Raw genomic sequence first — 17,817 nt, 5'->3', positions numbered from 1 at the left:
TCATGTAGGTCCCCCTCTGCAGAGCTCAGACCTAACAGCACACAGTTCATATAGATCCCCCTTTGTCTGGCTCAGACCTCTCCTGTCAGAACCTGCCGGGACTCCCTTCCCCAAGCTTCTAGAACTTCGGGTCTCCCTCAATCGGACTCGGACCCCTTTTGGATGTCAAAGACTTTCGAATGTGCGTGGTTCTTACACACCAGCGCAGGACCACTTCAATTCAGAGTTGACACTTACTCTTTGTTTAATTCACTTTCGCGTTATAGTTTCAAACAATGTACCTTTCACAGAGACTTTCGATTGGGCTACTTCTTTTCACTGGGCCACTCCGTTACTTGGTATCGGAGCTGCCTTTTACTTCAAAGTGCATTAACAGGTTTGCCTTTCTTAGCATCTCATCCACATGCGTGCAGCCTTCACTTGTGATATGACGTTGCTACTTAATTCGCTTTGACACACACTGGTGACTCAGGTCGCTTGCCAACCCACCGGCTGTGTGTGCTTCTTTGTTCTTTTGCTACTTTCAATTCACAAGTCAAGGTTAGTACCACAGGCTTGACCTAGCCTCCCCAACTCTGCCGTTCACTCGGCAGGGTCGCTGGTGTCCTTGAAACACAATGCAGCCTTCACTTGTGGGATCTGGCTTTCTCCAAGTGTCTTTCGCAGTCTGGAGGCAACAACCTGCAATAGGGAACCCTTGGTCCTTTCGACCCACTGCTCCCGTCCCTTGGTCTGTTGCTCTGCTCCAGTAGGTTAGCCTTCGTCCCGGAAGTTCTGCTCATACTCGTGTTCAGCCTTGCTCAAAGTGTGTCTTGAGGGGTTGTCTTATATTCGTGTGAGGAGAGCTAACTGGTATCAGGTGTATGCACTTAGGGTAAATCGCCTGACTTTGCCTGACCTGATTAGTGGGACATGTCCAGTACGATGTGAGAGAGTTAGTCTGGTTACTGTCAGTCACCCTCTTCCACTGCCCAGTGTTTGTGTAAATAGGGGGCGCGGGTTAGGACTTTGGAAAATCCTACAAAATAGGATGGGGTAGATGAACGTAAAAGGGGGGAAAACCGCATCTCACCATCGGCTGTCTCACCCTCACTCCACAAATACCCCTCAACCAGGTGATCCTCCCACACTGGTCCATCCCCAGGGTCTGGATCCAAAGGTGATGTCCGTGCCCTGGCCACCTGAGAGAGATATCCCTGGGGACTACCGGGTGAGACACCCTTTAGTTTCTCACAATCCCGAACAGTAGTAACCAGAGAGGGCCAAGCACTGAAGGCCAAAAGGCAGAGGTCCATAAAGATGAAGCAGGAGAGGGGCCAGTCACAAGTACCACTGTCTTGTCCCCATTAATTTGAGCCAATTATCACTCCTCCAACACTGCATGTCCTCCAAGCAACCCCTAACCGGATTTGCAGTGTCTGGCTAAGCAAGATTCCACCAGACAGTGATTTGTGTATCATGAGCATAGGAGTAGCAGCGGAGTCCGAGAGAGTGGATGAGTTTGACCATAGATTGAATATACATATTAAAAAGAATGGCAAACAAAGCAGAGCCCTGGGGAACCCCACGGGAAAGAGAAGCTGGTAATGAGCGAAATGGTGAGAGTGGTTGTGATCGATCAGACCAGAATGATTTAAACAAGGCCAAGACCTGGTCAGAGAATTCTGCCATTGACATACAATCAAGCAAGATAGAGCGGCCGGCAGTATCGAATGCCGCGTATAGATCTAATAATATCTGGACCCCCACTCTACCTTGATCAGAAAGCTGAACCGACTTGTCCTTCATTGATACAAGAACGCTCTCAGTGCCTCGACCAGGACGAAAGCCTGAGTGGAAGGGATAATAAAAAAAACAAAGCCTCAAGGAAAGCAGAGATCAGAGCTGAAATAAGCGCTTCTAACAGTTCCATGAGATAAGGGAGCAGTGTTATAGGGCGATAGTTGGCTGGAACAGCAGCATCCGAAGATGGCTTTTTAAGAAGAGAAACCACTAAGGCATGTTTACGTTCACGAGGGATAATGCTGAATGAGTGGTTCGTAGCCTGAGCTACCAGTGGAGCTATATCTGAGGTCATATCTTTAATGACACTCAAAGGAATGGAATCAAGAGGAGATGCAGAATTAATCCGATTTGTAGTTTGTATAATGTCCTCCACAGATAGAAATAAAATATCAATATCAAGAGGGGGGAAAGGAGGACCGCAAGTGTGCCTGTACAGCTGGTGAGGCATCTGGGGTTAACCCACATATGCCAGTGTGTAAACCAGAAGAGACAACTTAACCACATATGCCAGAAATGTCATGAATAAAGAAAGCATAGCGAGAATCGCACAGAGACTGAGATGGAACAGATGAAGGAGAACAAACAAGTTTAAAAAACCCTTTAGGGTGATTAAGAGCTGTTTCAACTTGACAATATAATGGTTGTGTTTAGCCGTCCGAATGGTAGAATGATAAGCATTACTAGTCTGGCAAAATAGGATTTTATCAACAAGGGAATACGTTTTCTGCTGCTGCCTTTTGGCTTGTCTACGCTTCAACCGAAACAACTTCAACCATGGTTCTGATGGACGATGCCGCTGGTCACAACATACAGGAGGTCAGCAATAGTAGTACAAGTTGACATAGGAGGGTACAGTTCAGAAATCAGTGGCCGCCATTTGCACCTCATTATATCAGGCTTTTTGGGATTAGTAAAAGGTCAATCCTTGTAGAAAAAGGAATGATAAATTGATCCATCCAGCCGACCCGGAGAGCCGGGAAAACCGAGAAAATCATATCCAGGGTATTACCCAGCTTATGTTTGGGTTCATGTATCAAATTCACATGTCGTTATCAGCCCTTGCTGCCAAAAAGTGAGAGACAGACGGAGTGTCAGGATACAACAACCAAACTAATCTAAAATTCAAATCAGCAACCAACTCAACAAAAGAGTCAATAAAAAGAGAATCGTTAGATGGAGGACAATAAATACTCAAAAAATGGTAAGTCACTGAGGCAGAGAATTGTAGTCAAACTAAAAGAGCTTCCATCCTTATCCCATGGCTAAGGGGCATAGTAGGAGAAGATAATGAAATATTATACGCAAGTGCAAACACACCGCCAGGACAATCTGCTTCCCGATCACAAGGAAGGATATTCTAGTTGTCGGGAAGCGCTTGGACTGCAGAGGGTGTAGAGGACTAATGATGCATACAAACTCAAGTGCATAGTCCTGCAAGAGGCCAAAACAGAAGGAAGCCTGTGCCTCAAGAGAGCGCGCTTTCACCAATGAGCCATTCGCTAAATCATCCATAGCAGGCAGGTTTACCTTGCTGACCTTGGAAGTACTGATAGATATCATCTGGCCTGCTGGGTTTATCGGACCATGCTGAGGAACGACTCATGGGAAGGGAAGCCAGAAAAACCAGTTATAGCACAAGCCAGAAACCACTGCCAGTCCGTGCTACAGACAGGCTCAAGTTTGGCGCGACTTCAACGTGCAAGGAGCGCTGCCGCTGCGTTCATTCGCTGCGCTTCCAGGTAGTAGGGCACCTATGAATGCACATGGTATTGCCAAAGCCAATCCAAGTATTCCTAGTGGATACGCAGAGAGGAAAGGCTGCGGTCAGTCAGTTAGTGCTGGTAAGAAAAGAACTGATACAACCGCCAGCCGGGAATGAGCCCGGTGCATCAAGAAGTCTAGGCACACTCCTGCCACCAATAATGGCTACAAGGAACAGAACAGTGATAAAATAAAATTAAAAATAATTAAGGAAAGCCATAAGAAATTACAAAACAAGCTGCAGGAAATAAAAATGAAAACTAAGGCATCCAGTCACCTGCAGCAGCACAGGAATAACCGGTAGTCATAAAAGGAACTAATACGTACATAAAATGAAGTAACAAGTCAAAATAAGACTGTGGGCTAATTATGAGTTTGCCGGTCTGGAAACAAGAGTGCCGGTAAGCTCACCGGCACCCTTGTTTCCAGACTGGCAAACTACGTGTCTGCCTGCCGTGGCCGCTGTGCCCGACAGGTCTGACCCTGCCAGGCGCTGTACCCACAGTACGCAGACTCCTCACAGAAGTGCCGGCACCGTTAACAACGGTGCCCGTGCTTCTGAGTCCCCACTCCCATAGAGTCGCCTGACTTCCCGGGCCGCTGGAGTTGTGGCACCGGGAAGTCAGGTGCCGGTAAAATATTCCGAGTCCAGCGGCAACCCACCAGTTGCAACGGCAGGGTTACCGCTGGACTCGTAATGAGGCCCCGTGTCCCCATGGAAAGCAGACAGGCAGAACCACCATACCGCCTGGGTACTCTAGCAGGTACTGGCCCTCTGATTTGCTCAACTCAGCAGGGTCTCTCTTGGGCGCTGCCCCTGTCCAGTTTCTCTGGCTCCCATAATCCTTTTGGCTTCTCCAACTTCTTGTCTCGCTCTCTTTAATAAAGCCTCTTTTACTGGTGAATTTGTTTAGCACAGGGACATAACCGTCCATCCCTCTCCCATGATTTACCTTCTTGGGAGCACCCGCTTACCTTTGCCTGCCTCGCTCGGCAGTTGCTACACTTCTCGCATGGATATTGGGGACATGGTTTCTCCGTTACGGCCTGATCTCAGCGCCGGTTAACAAGCCCCAGACCCACCACAGACGAGACCCCCTCTCTCTCTCTCTCTCTCTCTCTCTCTCTCTCTCTCTCTCTCTCTCTCTCTCTCTCTCTCTCTCTCTCTCTCTTCCCTTTCTCTGTCTCCGGTTTGACATTGTCACCCTTCACAACGCCAGTCTTCCAGCGTCTTTCTCTCGTTCTGCTCTCTCCATGCTACTGCTGGCTGCAAGGTGTAGTATGGCTCGGTCCTTCCAGGACGTTCTCTCATCAGAGGTTCACCTCTCAATAGGATTCATCTTCCTGTATTCTAGTTTCCTCACCTTTTTATACTTGCTGCTGTGTTTCCACGGGCGGTGAAAGGGTGTAGAAGGAGGAGACTGACACACAGGTGGTATGGTTTTATTATATCCGAAAATAAAGAGAAAACCTAGCTTTCCCTAATTCTAAGAGGGGTTGCCATGCCTCAACTAAAAGACAAATGGCTCTGTCAGAATGTCCATGTAAATCAATAGTCCACCGTCCTGTGTCAGACACCCCACGTCTGCCCCTTACACTTAAAACTAAACTAAAGAGGTGGTGGATCTTCTTGGTCCAGAAGAATGGCTCCTTCACCTGTTATCGTTTCACTTGTTATTACAGTTTCAAATCAGCGGTAATGACTCCCTTCCCCTGGTCTCTCGTCTAAGAATGACACTTTTTAGCTTCTCTTCTTTGATTGGGCTCACTTGGTATCTCTCTTTACCAAATACTGCTATGAACAAGATGACTTGTGTTGTATGTGAATTTTCGGGTCTCGACCCTGGCTTCTCTTTCTGTTCGGTTTGGCCCCTTGGTTTATTCTCCTGCCATGTGAGACCATGAGATACCTCAGTTCCTGGTTTGGGTTCCTGACCCCTGCTTCTCTCACTCCCTGGCTCAACTCCCTTGGCTCACTCTCCCGCCAAGTACTGATGCGAGGGAGATGCCTCGCTTCTCGGTGTGGGTCCCTGACCCCTGCTTCCCTCCTTCTTAGGCTTAGCTCCCTTGGCTCACCACCCTACCAAGTACTGATGCGAGGGAGATGCCTCGCTTCTCGGTGTGGGTCCCTAACCCCTGCTTCTCTCCTTCTTAGGCTTAGCTCCCTTCGCTCACTCCCCCACTAAGTACTGATGCGAGGGAGATCCCTTGCTTCTCGGTATGGGTCCCTGACCCCTGCTTCCCTCCTTCTTAGGCTTAGCTCCCTTGGCTCACCACCCCGCCAAGTACTGATGCGAGGGAGATCCCTTGCTTCTCGGTATGGGTCCCTGACCCCTGCTTCCCTCCTTCTTAGGCTTAGCTCCCTTGGCTCACTCCCCCGCCAAGTACCGATGCGAGGGAGATCCCTTGCTTCTCGGTATGGGTCCCTGACCCCTGCTTCCCTCCTTCTTAGGCTTAGCTCCCTTGGCTCACCACCCCGCCAAGTACTGATGCGAGGGAGATGCCTGACTTCTTGATGTGGGTCCCAGACCCTTCTCCCATGGTCAGTGGTTTTTGTGATGCCACTGGGCCAAGGAAGCATTCCTTTGATGCAGAGCCTTCTTTCTGCCTGCCCCATGTCCCTACCCGGCCTCCCGATTGGCCCTCTACCTGTTACTGGGACTGGGTAGCTCTCTGGTCCTTCCTGGGATTGGGCTTCTTCACAGCAGCACCAGCGTTCTTCTCTCTCCTGCTCCTTCTTACAGCTGTTCCACCGTATGGTTCGTCAAGGCTAGTGGGGAGGTTGCTTCCTGTGTGACCTCCTCGGGACCTTTCACGGCTGTTTGCCTCTGTCTGCTGTTCCGCCTGATACTTCTTTCTTCACGCGATTTGAAACTCCCGGGTTTGTCGTGGGCTGAAGGAGAAGACAGCAAGACCTTCTTCAGTTTCCTTTATATTTGGTAAACTCCACCCTGGCGTAACGTCCACAGGTTGCTTGTTTCAGTGACAACAGCTAAGTGGATTGTGAAGGAAAGGTGGGGGTTGATGGTGAAGTCAAGGTATTTGACTGACCTCTAGATACGTGGTGTACCTAGACATTGTATGCATGGAAATCTTGTAAACATGCTACATTTTATTTTTTTATTGGCTCAAAAACGGTTTACATATTAGAAAACTTCTAGCCACTTTACATCTTTAAAAACACCAAAACAAAGCATCATACATACTCCTCATAAAAAAACAAGCAGAAGATTTACAAGTCCATGTTCGTTTATATGCTGGGATCGACCTCAACTCTACAGATCAAACCAGTCTGTTTTTATTTGGTCGGGCTACCAATTCGATCTTCTCAAAAATGGCCAGCACAAACTTGGTCAATGGTAAGGTAATATGTGTTTTCTCTCCTTCGACGAGGATTTTCCACCATTTTACCGATTTAACCCCATATTTGGTGAAGCCAAGAGATTTGACACACCTCCAGATACGTGGTCTATCTAGACTTTGGCCCTCATTACAACACCGGCGGTAACCAATGGCGCTATTAGCACCATGGTTGCTGCCGGTATTGTAACGAGTCCGCCATGGTGCAATGGGGAATTACCACCCCATTCCAAGGTTGGCGGGGCGGTAATTCCCCATGCACCATTGGCCCTTCCCCATTCCCATTTTTGCCCCATAGGGCTCAATGGGAATGGGGAAGGCGGTAATTAAGGTACCGCAAATTGCGGTACCGTAATTACCTTCACGGTCCCTTTTCGGGTCCCTACTTTAACGGCTGGTCCAGACCAGCCGTTAAGGTCGGGAGCCGCAAAGAGACTTCGTTATTAGGCGCTAAGGGGTTAACGGTGCCGCAGCCTTTTACGGCGCCGTTAATCCCTTAGCGCCAGGGTCGTAATGAGGCCCTTTGTATGCATATAAATCTTGTAAACACTCCACATTTGCTATTTCCATATGTGTCATTTACGCAGGTGAGCCACAGCAGTTTTGAGTAATTCCCACCCTCTTCCTGACTGTTGGTGCCACTGCAGCACATCGTCAAAATGTTGGAAGCTTTTGGATAGACTCTGCATGCCCATCCAAGTCACAAACAACTTGGTCTTGGGTGGCAGAGAAGTGAGAGTAAATATACAGTTGGTGCATGGGCACCGCTTCTTTTACTTCTCTACATTTAGTTTAATCCAATCTGTGTTCTGGGATGTTACGTTGAGTGCGTGGGGTGCAGCCGATTGAGTAATGCCACTGTGCTGGGCACTTTTAAATCGCTAAAAGGAAGGAGACCTAGGCTGATTAACCTTTGGTGTGGCTGCACACCCCGTGAAAAGGAAGGAGACATAGGCTGATTAGCCTTCGGTGTGGCTGCACACCCCGTGAAAAGGAAGGAGACCTAGGCTGATTAGCCTTCGGTGTGGCTGCACACCCCGTGAAAAGGAAGGAGACCTAGGCTGATTAGCCTTTGGTGTGGCCGCAAACCCCGTGAAAAGGAAGGAGACCTAGGCTGATTAGCCTTCGGTGTGGCTGCACGCGCCGTGAAAAGGAAGGAGACCTAGGCTGATTAGCCTTCGGTGTGGCTGCACACCCCGTGAAAAGGAAGGAGACCTAGGCTGATTAGCCTTTGGTGTGGCCGCAAACCCCGTGAAAAGGAAGGAGACCTAGGCTGATTAGCCTTCGGTGTGGCTGCACGCGCCGTGAAAAGGAAGGAGACCTAGGCTGATTAGCCTTCGGTGTGGCTGCACACCCCGTGAAAAGGAAGGAGACCTAGGCTGATTAGCCTTTGGTGTGGCCGCAAACCCCGTGAAAAGGAAGGAGACCTAGGCTGATTAGCCTTCGGTTTGGTCGCACACCCCGTGAAAAGGAAGGAGACCTAGGCTGATTAGCCTTTGGTGTGGCCGCAAACCCCGTGAAAAGGAAGGAGACCTAGGCTGATTAGCCTTTGGTTTGGCCGCACACCCCGTGAAAAAGAAGGAGACCTAGGCTGATTAGCCTTCGGTGTGGCTGCACACCCCGTGAAAAGGAAGGAGACATAGGCTGATTAGCCTTCGGTGTGGCCGCAAACCCTGTGAAAAGGAAGGAGACCTAGGCTGATTAGCCTTCGGTTTGGTCGCACACCCCGTGAAAAGGAAGGAGACCTAGGCTGATTAGCCTTTGGTGTGGCCGCAAACCCCGTGAAAAGGAAGGAGACCTAGGCTGATTAGCCTTTGGTTTGGCCGCACACCCCGTGAAAAAGAAGGAGACCGAGGCTGATTAGCCTTCGGTGTGGCTGCACACCCCGTGAAAAGGAAGGAGACATAGGCTGATTAGCCTTCGGTGTGGCTGCACACCCCGTGAAAAGGAAGGAGACCTAGGCTGATTAACCTTTGGTGTGGCTGCACACCCCGTGAAAAGGAAGGAGACATAGGCTGATTAGCCTTCGGTGTGGCTGCACACCCCGTGAAAAGGAAGGAGACCTAGGCTGATTAGCCTTCGGTGTGGCTGCACACCCCGTGAAAAGGAAGGAGACCTAGGCTGATTAGCCTTTGGTGTGGCCGCAAACCCCGTGAAAAGGAAGGAGACCTAGGCTGATTAGCCTTTGGTTTGGCCGCACACCCCGTGAAAAAGAAGGAGACCGAGGCTGATCAGCCTTCGGTGTGGGCCGCACACCCTAATACCCACCAAGGGTTTGCTTTAGTTTGTCATCAAAGTAAAATGATCTCTTGTTTTTTTCTTGTTTTACTCCAAACTGATTCAATGAGTCTTCAAGATAAAGAAGTTTTGTGTTATATTTTATTCATATCAATTTAGTCGCAGGTGCAAGAAGTAGCCTATGCATTTCAGACATGTGCGTCCTTCGTCAGAGCCTGTTCTCCTCGTCTAATCAAAATGTTGATCATAAAATCAATTCAGAGTTTATAAAATACAGTCAAAGTTTGACCCATTCGGGAACAATTTTCATGCATGCACGTGAGGATAAATTATATGAAGAAATGATATGAAGAAAAATACTGACCAGTGAGATGTGTGTTGAATATCATGAAGACACTATTTCCACATGTCCATCCAATGGGTAAGTCCACGTTAGGGTATCAAAACACAGTCATGTCAATTAAACATTTCCGTATGCGCCAACAAAACATTCAATGGCCACAATGTAGACATAGATCAGACACACAGACAGGCTGGAGAAAACATATTGACAAAAGACATAAAAGAATATTGTCAGATACAACCATTCCTTCTGCATCTTAGTTCTGCTTGTAAACTCAATTTCTTTCAGAACAATTCGTGTTGGTACTCTGCATGCTCAACTCTGCCTATGGATGTGTTACATTATCATTTCCTTACAATACGTGCATCGCACGATCACTGATCACCCTATAACTTGTGTACCCCTCGATCGCTAATCACTGTGGGAAACCACTAAACCTTGTGTCCTTGCTGTCGCTTGACTAATACTCTTCATCACATACGGTGCCACCGTGGTCTAGTAGAGCTATGTGTATGAAGATTGCATGCTAGTGCAGCTGTAAAATAACTGACCTGTGTTTGGTGATCATTGCATATAGCGTTGACTACTTGCGCTGTCTGTCTGCAAAGAGACGTGTGTACTCGTCATTCATGAATCTCATACCTATCAATCGCTATCTATATTTTAACTATTATTGGCACTTACCTCTCGTGTCTGTGTGTCAACGTGATGCGCGGGATCCGTACAGCGGTTGTAGAACTGTCTGCAGCAGAATCTCATCGCAATGTTTTGACTTGGTTACTATGGTGATGGTGGTTCGGCCCACCTTTCAAGATGGCTGTCCGTGTGAGACATGGGCAGCCATCTTGTGTCGGGGCACCAAGAACTCTACGTGTGTGCCTGGTATTAGGGATTGAGGAACCAATGTCTAAGTGTTAAAGTGTTGTTAAAAGCTGATACCACATTTTCCTATCCTTTGAGTTAAACATGGTATAACCTGATACTTTTACCTTTACATTACTTGTGGTAACGTGATAAAATCTTGTGTGGCTCATGTCTGGCCACTTGTCTGAAATATGTCATATGGGACCATACCCTATTTTCTGTACCTGTATGGATGTCATTGTGGTATTACTCTGTGTTGCCCTCTAGTATCGATCTTACCGATTACACACACTGCTATTGGGTTGTTCTCTATGTACTGGCTTTAGTATCTCTCTAAGAACACAAGAGTCCCATAGTTTGTGAGATGTTGCTTGTTACCTCAATATAACTCTTCAAGTGGAAGGCTTTCTTTATAGGAATTGGATCACCTGAGTCTGATCAGATTTCCAAATTATAAAATGTTACAGAATGCTATGCTTGTTGTGTGTTCACAAAAAGCGGTTAAGGTCCCATTCTTCATTCATGCTGTTCGGTACCGATGTGTCTAAGCAATCAATCCAATATGCTTCATGTTGCCCTCTTCCCTTCTTCATATCCTGCCTGCGGTCACGTTCTTCAATCACTTCTAGGATCTGGAATTTCAGCTGTGCCACGCTGTGAATGTCTGTCCACTGCTGATGTCATGTTTTTGTTTCTGATACATGACTTATGCTCGTTAATAGAAATCCTGGTTTTTCTCCCTGTCTCTCCAACATAATATATGCTGCATGGGCATCTTATACAGTACAAAGTGTTTTCAGTGTGGCAGGTAGCATAAGGCTGCAAGATGATGGCTGCTGGGTGGGGGCAGGCATTAGACAGTAAGGACAGAGCACTGTCATCCCCCCTTTTATCAGTTTCTTAGCAGTCACTTGGCATTTGCTCATTAATTCCTGCCACTTCAGCTAGGGATGGGGGAAATATAACATTCTGGTGCATTCAAAGGTCCTACTCTCCATCAAAAACCAAACTGCAAAGGATTGCGATCACATTCTGCACGCTCCTCTATCGGTTAATCAGTTAATGCTTCTTCATTTCCCATTCCTTTCTTGCATGTTCCCCTAGACATGTTTACTACAGGCACTTATCCCAGCCTCATACTGTTGGCTGAATTATTAGTTCCACTTTACTTGGGCCTTTAGATGTTCCTTCTGTGTAGTACTCTCAGCCCTAGAGGCACCTCGCTCCATCAAACTCTTTGCTTAATTAAATGTTGTAACTAATTTACCTAGGGAATGTACTAGCCTGTGTAATTCTCTGTCCACTGTATTGTTGCATTAACATTTTCATTTGTGGTGAGTGCATTGTTTGTATCAGTTCACTGTAAAGCATTCTGACCTGATTGACAACTGTAACAAAATCGTAATGGAACCAGACTTCATTACTTCTTTGACGGACACGCAGAAATACAGCAAGTTGTCGCACAGCTTACTTTGACACCTAACCTCTCTCCAATATGGGGATACACCCAGGCCTAAATTTACTCCTAGCAGCACAGAAAGCAGCGCACAAAGCCATGTTAACGAGTGTCTGAATCTCAAAGTGAATGACAGGGACCTGAACACACCTACTTACCCCTTAGAGACCACCTATAACACACATACAGAACCAAAGATCTCTGATCAAAGCCCTCCAATATCCTGTTCCACGCCAGAATCAATGTCAACAGGCACCACTATTCCACTGGCTGACCCCATGACAGTCAAACCTACACTACAGCCACCAGAAAAAGGACAATTCACTAAAGTAATAAAGTCAGGTGGAACCCCTGACCAATCGGTGTACAACCACAGTGTAGACAGTCAGGCTAGTACAACACGGACAAACAGCACCAATAATGAAATCAAAGATCTAAATGATAACAACTATGTGGACAATGTGCTGGAAAATAAAACCATCACACTATCTCTTTAGAACACATTGGGCCTCATTACAAATCAGGCGGTCCGGAAATAACGGTGGCGGTAAAGCCGCCGCCACCGTTGTATCCGGACCGCCTCATCCCGACTCCTGCAGGCGGGAGGTAATGTTCCCGCCAGGTTTGACCTGGCGGGTTTAACACCACCCGCCTGCAGGCGGCCGAGGAAACACCGGCAGCATTACAAGATGCTGCCGGTGTTTCCATGATCCCCATTCCCATCGAGTCCCATAGGACTCAATGGGAATGGGGATTAACACCATTCCGCCTCCGTGATTCCCGGGAAACCGGGTTGTAATGCCCCGGTAATTCCGGGAATCATGGAGGCGGAATGGTAATACGAGTACGGCGGTAACCAGGCAGTTTTAGCGCCTCGGTTACCACCGGACTCGTAATGAGGCCCAATGTCCCTGTTGTGAGGGGTCAGAAATGCAATACAGACAAGTAGATTGTTTTCTCACAAGTAGCCATTTTATTATGCAGTAGGGATGGGACAAACGCCTAACCCTCCCATACCTAACAAACCCACAGTAAAAGAAAACAGACCTAATTTCCAAACATCTCTGTCCCTCACACTTATGCATACAACAAAATCATACAAGGGTTATCTGGCTGTTCAAACTGAATATAATAACATTTAGAGGAAACAGAGAAATTATAAACATAAATCCAAGTTCTTTAAATGGACAAGTTCCACTCAAAGTATGGGTTTTCACTTGGAAACACCACTGGCTTCTTGCCACATAGGATTTCTCACTTCTAAATGCAACAGTAAAAAATGTCCATAACCTGTTATTTGATAAACCAAAAAGACTTATTTCGCAACACAGTTTTGTCAGGATGATTTTACAATAGTTCAACAAAGCACACCAGTGGATGTGCCACTTTCTTTCTGCCACAACTTTCTACCACATTGTAGTCTGTAATTTATCTTCTTCCTGGTCCACTCGCCTGCCAGGACTAACACTAAATGTCCCTTTCCTGGTCTACTTGCCTGCCAGGATGAAACTCCTACAACTACTATCAGTGCCATGCAGTAAGGCACCCTTTCAACTTCACTTTAATATTCAATAGGGAAAGTTATATCAACAACTGCTTCATTTATTAACAATGGGCCTCATTACGAGTCCGGCGGTTGCCGTACGGGAAAAAAGAGCAGGCTGCCGCCGGACCCGTAATACCATTCCGCCTCCCTGATTGCCAGAATCACTGGGGCATTACAACCCCGGTGACCCGGTAATTCCAGAGGCGGAATTCTGTAAATCCCCATTCCCAGCAGTCCTATAGGATGGGGACCATGGAAACACCGGTTCCATCTATGACAGAGCCAGTGTTTCCATGTCGGCCTGCAGGTGGGTAGTGTTAATCCCGCCAGGTCAGACCTGGTGGGAGTGACCCCTTCCACCTGCAGGATTTTGAATCAGCCGGTCCGGAAACAACAGTGGCGGCGGTTTTACCACCACCGTTCTTTCCGGACCGGCAGGGTCGTAATGAGGCCCAGTGTCTTTCACACTAATTAATTTGCCCCAGGCACTGCCAAATATGTTCCTCTCCCCCTTGATAATTCTCAACAAGGGGGGCCTTCTATTGACGCGCCTTCTATTGAAGCGCCTTCTATTGACGCACGCTTTTACACGACCCAGGTTTTAATTGGCCTGTGTCAGCTCAAAGCACTGACGCAAAGCCTGTTAGGCCTGTTCGGCCTGGTCAGGGCAGTCGGCGCGTAATCCTGCCAAAGCTTTGTTTCAACTCTCCCCAGCTGCAGGTAATGCTTTTACTCTCTACCTAACCATCTCTCTGGGGTTGGAAGTTCTGCCTTTAATTGTAAGAATATTTAAGCATGTCACAAGTCATGTATCCTCGAGACTCACTCCTGGACTTAAATGCAGATAGGCGGTCGCTTTCTATACACGCCCTGTCTAAAACACGTGCATTGGGAATCAAAAAACGCAAATTGGTGAGAGACAGCACATTGTTGCACGTAAGTAACCAGTTGTCGATATCAGCAGGACTACTGAATACCAGACCAGCCCTTACTCATGCAGTGGAGATCTGTCTTTTAATTGAGGCCCATAAACTGGATGTGTTGTTCATCACTGAAACTTGGTTTCTTGACACCTCTCATTCCACTTTTCACAAACTGGTCCCTGAGGGCTATTCTATTCAGTATATCAATAGAGCAAGTAAAATAGGCAGAGGTATAGCCATTATTTACCGGTCCCACTTAAAATTTGATTACTTGAAGCACTTAGATTGGGATAATTCCTCAGAGATTGGCACTTTGTCCTTTTCCTTGAATTCAAAGCACACTTACAAATTGTACTAATTTATAGGCCCCCTGGGTCAGCTACACTTTTCTTGAAGGGTTTAGATGACTTTCTTAGTTTCACAGGCAGTAAATATAGAGAACTGCTGTTTACTGGTGATTTAATATATGGTTGGATGACCCAACTAAACCTGACTGTAGATTATTACATGAAGTCCTAACCCAACTCGAGGTTTTATCATTGGCTGCTACCCCCTCCCATATAATGGGCCATTGCCTTGACTTGGTGCTAGGGAGAGGGGAAGGGATCAGCGTGGTTGATACCCTCCCTATTCATTGGACAGACCATTATCTCAGGGTGTTCCACATTAAGACAGATCAGTGCAAGGCCCTTTCCCAAGGCCCTACAAGTAGTAAACAGATGCAGAAGAAAAAGACCTGGATGCCATACCCGGCACTGACCTTAGTACAGCACTGAATAAGTGTCTTCAGCTTAATGACTGTAACCCCCTTTTTCAAGAAGGCACTCAAGCCATGCATCTGATTTGTACAGAAGTTGCACCTGTGACGACTATGGTCTGTTTCACTAGAGATCTTCTGGAGCTAAAGCAAGAAAACAAATACCATGAGAATAGATGGTACCGCTCAAACGTAGCGGAACATCTTAATTTGGCAAATAAAGCTTGAATTAGCTATAAAAAGGCATTGTTCACAGCAAAGTCACTTTTTCTATCGACAAAAATTTCAACTGCAATAAACCACCCTCAAAAATGATTCAAAACTATTGCTGATTTTGTTCATCCGAATACATATGCACCAGTGAACCACGCTAATGGCTTAAACAACTGTTTTAGAGATAATATTTTGAATATTCAAAATAAGGACTCACAGAAACCGAGATAAAATCCTGCAATGCGAGGTTGTTAACCATACTATAGAACATATGGGATCAAAAACCCAGTTCAGTTTTAAGCAAATAGCAGCTGAGGATATTACAACACTCCTATCTGAGCTAAAACCCACAAATGATTCGTTTTTTCCACTGGCTGCTTTGGTTGCTAAACGAATCTGTCTGGAATTTACACATTTTATGACTAAGTTTGTTAACCTTTCACTCGCCCAGGTATTAGTCCCGGATGCTTTGAAAATTTTGGTTGTCACTCCTCTGCTGAAAAAGGTTGGTCTGGACCCTGACGACTATGGCAATTACCGCCCTATTGCGGGTCTCCCTTGGCCTGGCCAAATCCTGAAGAAAGTAGTCACCAAACAGTTACAGGATTTTGTTGAAGAACATCACCTGCTCCATCCCTTGCGATCTGGTTTCCGTTCATTACACGAGACAGAGACTGCACTGATGGCAGTTAGGGATGAGATGTTGCAGGCAGGGGATGCGGGGAAACTCTCCCTGCTTGTAATGCCCGATCTCTCAGCCGCATTTGATACGGTGGACCATAGCATTTAGCTAGATCGTCTAAATGATCTAGTTAATGTGGACCCTGGAGTTCTTCGGTGGTTTACATCCTTTCTTTCCGATCGTCAACAAAGTGTCCGGGTTGGACTATTTCTTTCAGAAATCCTCCTCCAGTGCTGTGGTGTGCCACCAGGATTGGCTCTCTCCCCACTCCTGTTTAACATTTATCTTCGTGCCCTGATGAATATCCTGGAAAAACATCATCTCAGGTTTCACTCTTATGCTGATGATACTCAGCTACACATCAGGCTCAACGATGTGGAGGAAGCGCTTGCCCTGGTTACTAGATGTTTAGAGGAGATAGGCACATGGATGGAAGAAAACTGGCTGCAGCTGAACCCAAAGAAAATGGAGGTGATCTTGTTTGGCCCTACACATCTCCTTGAGGGAGGAAAAAGTCCCCTTCTTCCCCAGTTTCTGGGAGCCAGCCCCAAATATTCCGCCCAGGTAAAGAATTTGGGCTGTATTTCGCAGAGTGATTTGGGATGTACCGCCCAGGTCTCAGCCAAGGTTCAGTCTGTATTCTATAATATTCGCCTCCTGCGCCAAGCTCTACCCTATGTGCCCCGAGCAGATTGGGTAGCAGTGGTGGGGGCGTTGGTCAATTCAAACCTTGACTATTGCAATGGGCTTCTGGCTGGAGCACCGAGTAATCAAGTCCATCGCCTTCAGAAGGCACAAAATGCTGGAGTGAGATTGGTTTTTGACGTAGCCAAAAACACTCACATATCGGGGCTCCACCGATCATTACATTGGCTGACAGTGGAGGATTGGATTAAGTTTAAGATCGGTTGCCTGGTCTATAGATGTTTGCATGGAATGGCTCCAGTATACCTTATAAATAAACTGAAACAATACCAACCCACCCGCACCCTGAGGTCGGAGGATCAACTCCTCCTTGTAATTCCTAGGATGAAGTGCAGAGCTAGAGGAGAGCAGTGTTTTTCAGTGACCGGACCCAGATTGTAGAATAGTCTTTCATTATACGTGAGACAAGTTAACTCGCTGATGAGTTCTAGAGCATGTCTAAAAACCCATCTCTTCAAATAAACCTAAGATCTTGGAGTATTCCTCAGCTTGTGAAGTCTTTAATATGATCCATTTGTCCTGTCTGTTCCCAGTTCTCTGAACTCGCTCCATCTGCGCCAGGATACGATTTAGTTTGTTGTGTGTGCGTTTACAAAGGTAAAAAAATAAATAAAAAATAATGCATTGACAATGGGCCTTCATTACAATGTTGCCTGTCTGGAAACAAGGGTGTCGGTCCGCTTACTGGCACTCTTGTTTCCCGACCTGCAAACTACGTGTTTGCCTGCAGGAGCCACTGTGCCTGACTGGTCTGACCATGCCGGACGCAGCGGTTACGGTAGGCAAACCCTTCACAGAAGCACTGGCAGCGTTAGCAGCCATGCTGGTGCTTCTGTGTCCCCACTCCCATAGAGTCCTCTTGGACTCTATGGGAATGGGGATTGACAAATATACCGGCGCCTGACTTCCCAGCTGCCGAACTCATAATGAACCGGTGGCACCGGGAGGTCAGGCGTGTTAAATTTTTATGGGTCTGGCGGAAACCCTCCGGTAGCACCGGCAGGGTTACCACCGGACCTGTAATGAGGCCCAATGTCTTCCTTGATTTGCCTGTCTTTGGCTCAGGCAATGTTTGTCACAATCTCCTTCTAGAAACACTCTTCCTTTCCGTAAATCACATTCACTTCGTTTGAATATTATCCTCTTTTGTCTTGGACAATGGTGGTTACAATATTTCCTTTCAC

The 17,817-nt window shown here is 47.0% G+C and overlaps 1 protein-coding gene and 1 pseudogene across 1 annotated transcript in view; both read left to right on the top strand.

Annotated features, from left to right (window-relative positions):
- Positions 1-12,304, top strand: part of LOC138456868 (Golgi reassembly-stacking protein 1-like) — a 54,652-nt pseudogene extending 42,348 nt beyond the window's left edge.
- The window catches only part of LOC138563973 (zinc finger protein 154-like), a 122,010-nt gene that overhangs the window by 68,578 nt on the left and 35,615 nt on the right, over positions 1-17,817 (top strand). The window lies entirely within an intron of this gene.

The sequence above is a fragment of the Ambystoma mexicanum genome, chromosome 1p, assembly GCF_040938575.1.
Source record: "Ambystoma mexicanum isolate Mex_15411 chromosome 1p, UKY_AmexF1_1, whole genome shotgun sequence".
NCBI classification, from domain to species: domain Eukaryota; kingdom Metazoa; phylum Chordata; class Amphibia; order Caudata; family Ambystomatidae; genus Ambystoma; species Ambystoma mexicanum.
This window is presented reverse-complemented; position numbering and strand designations above follow the sequence as displayed.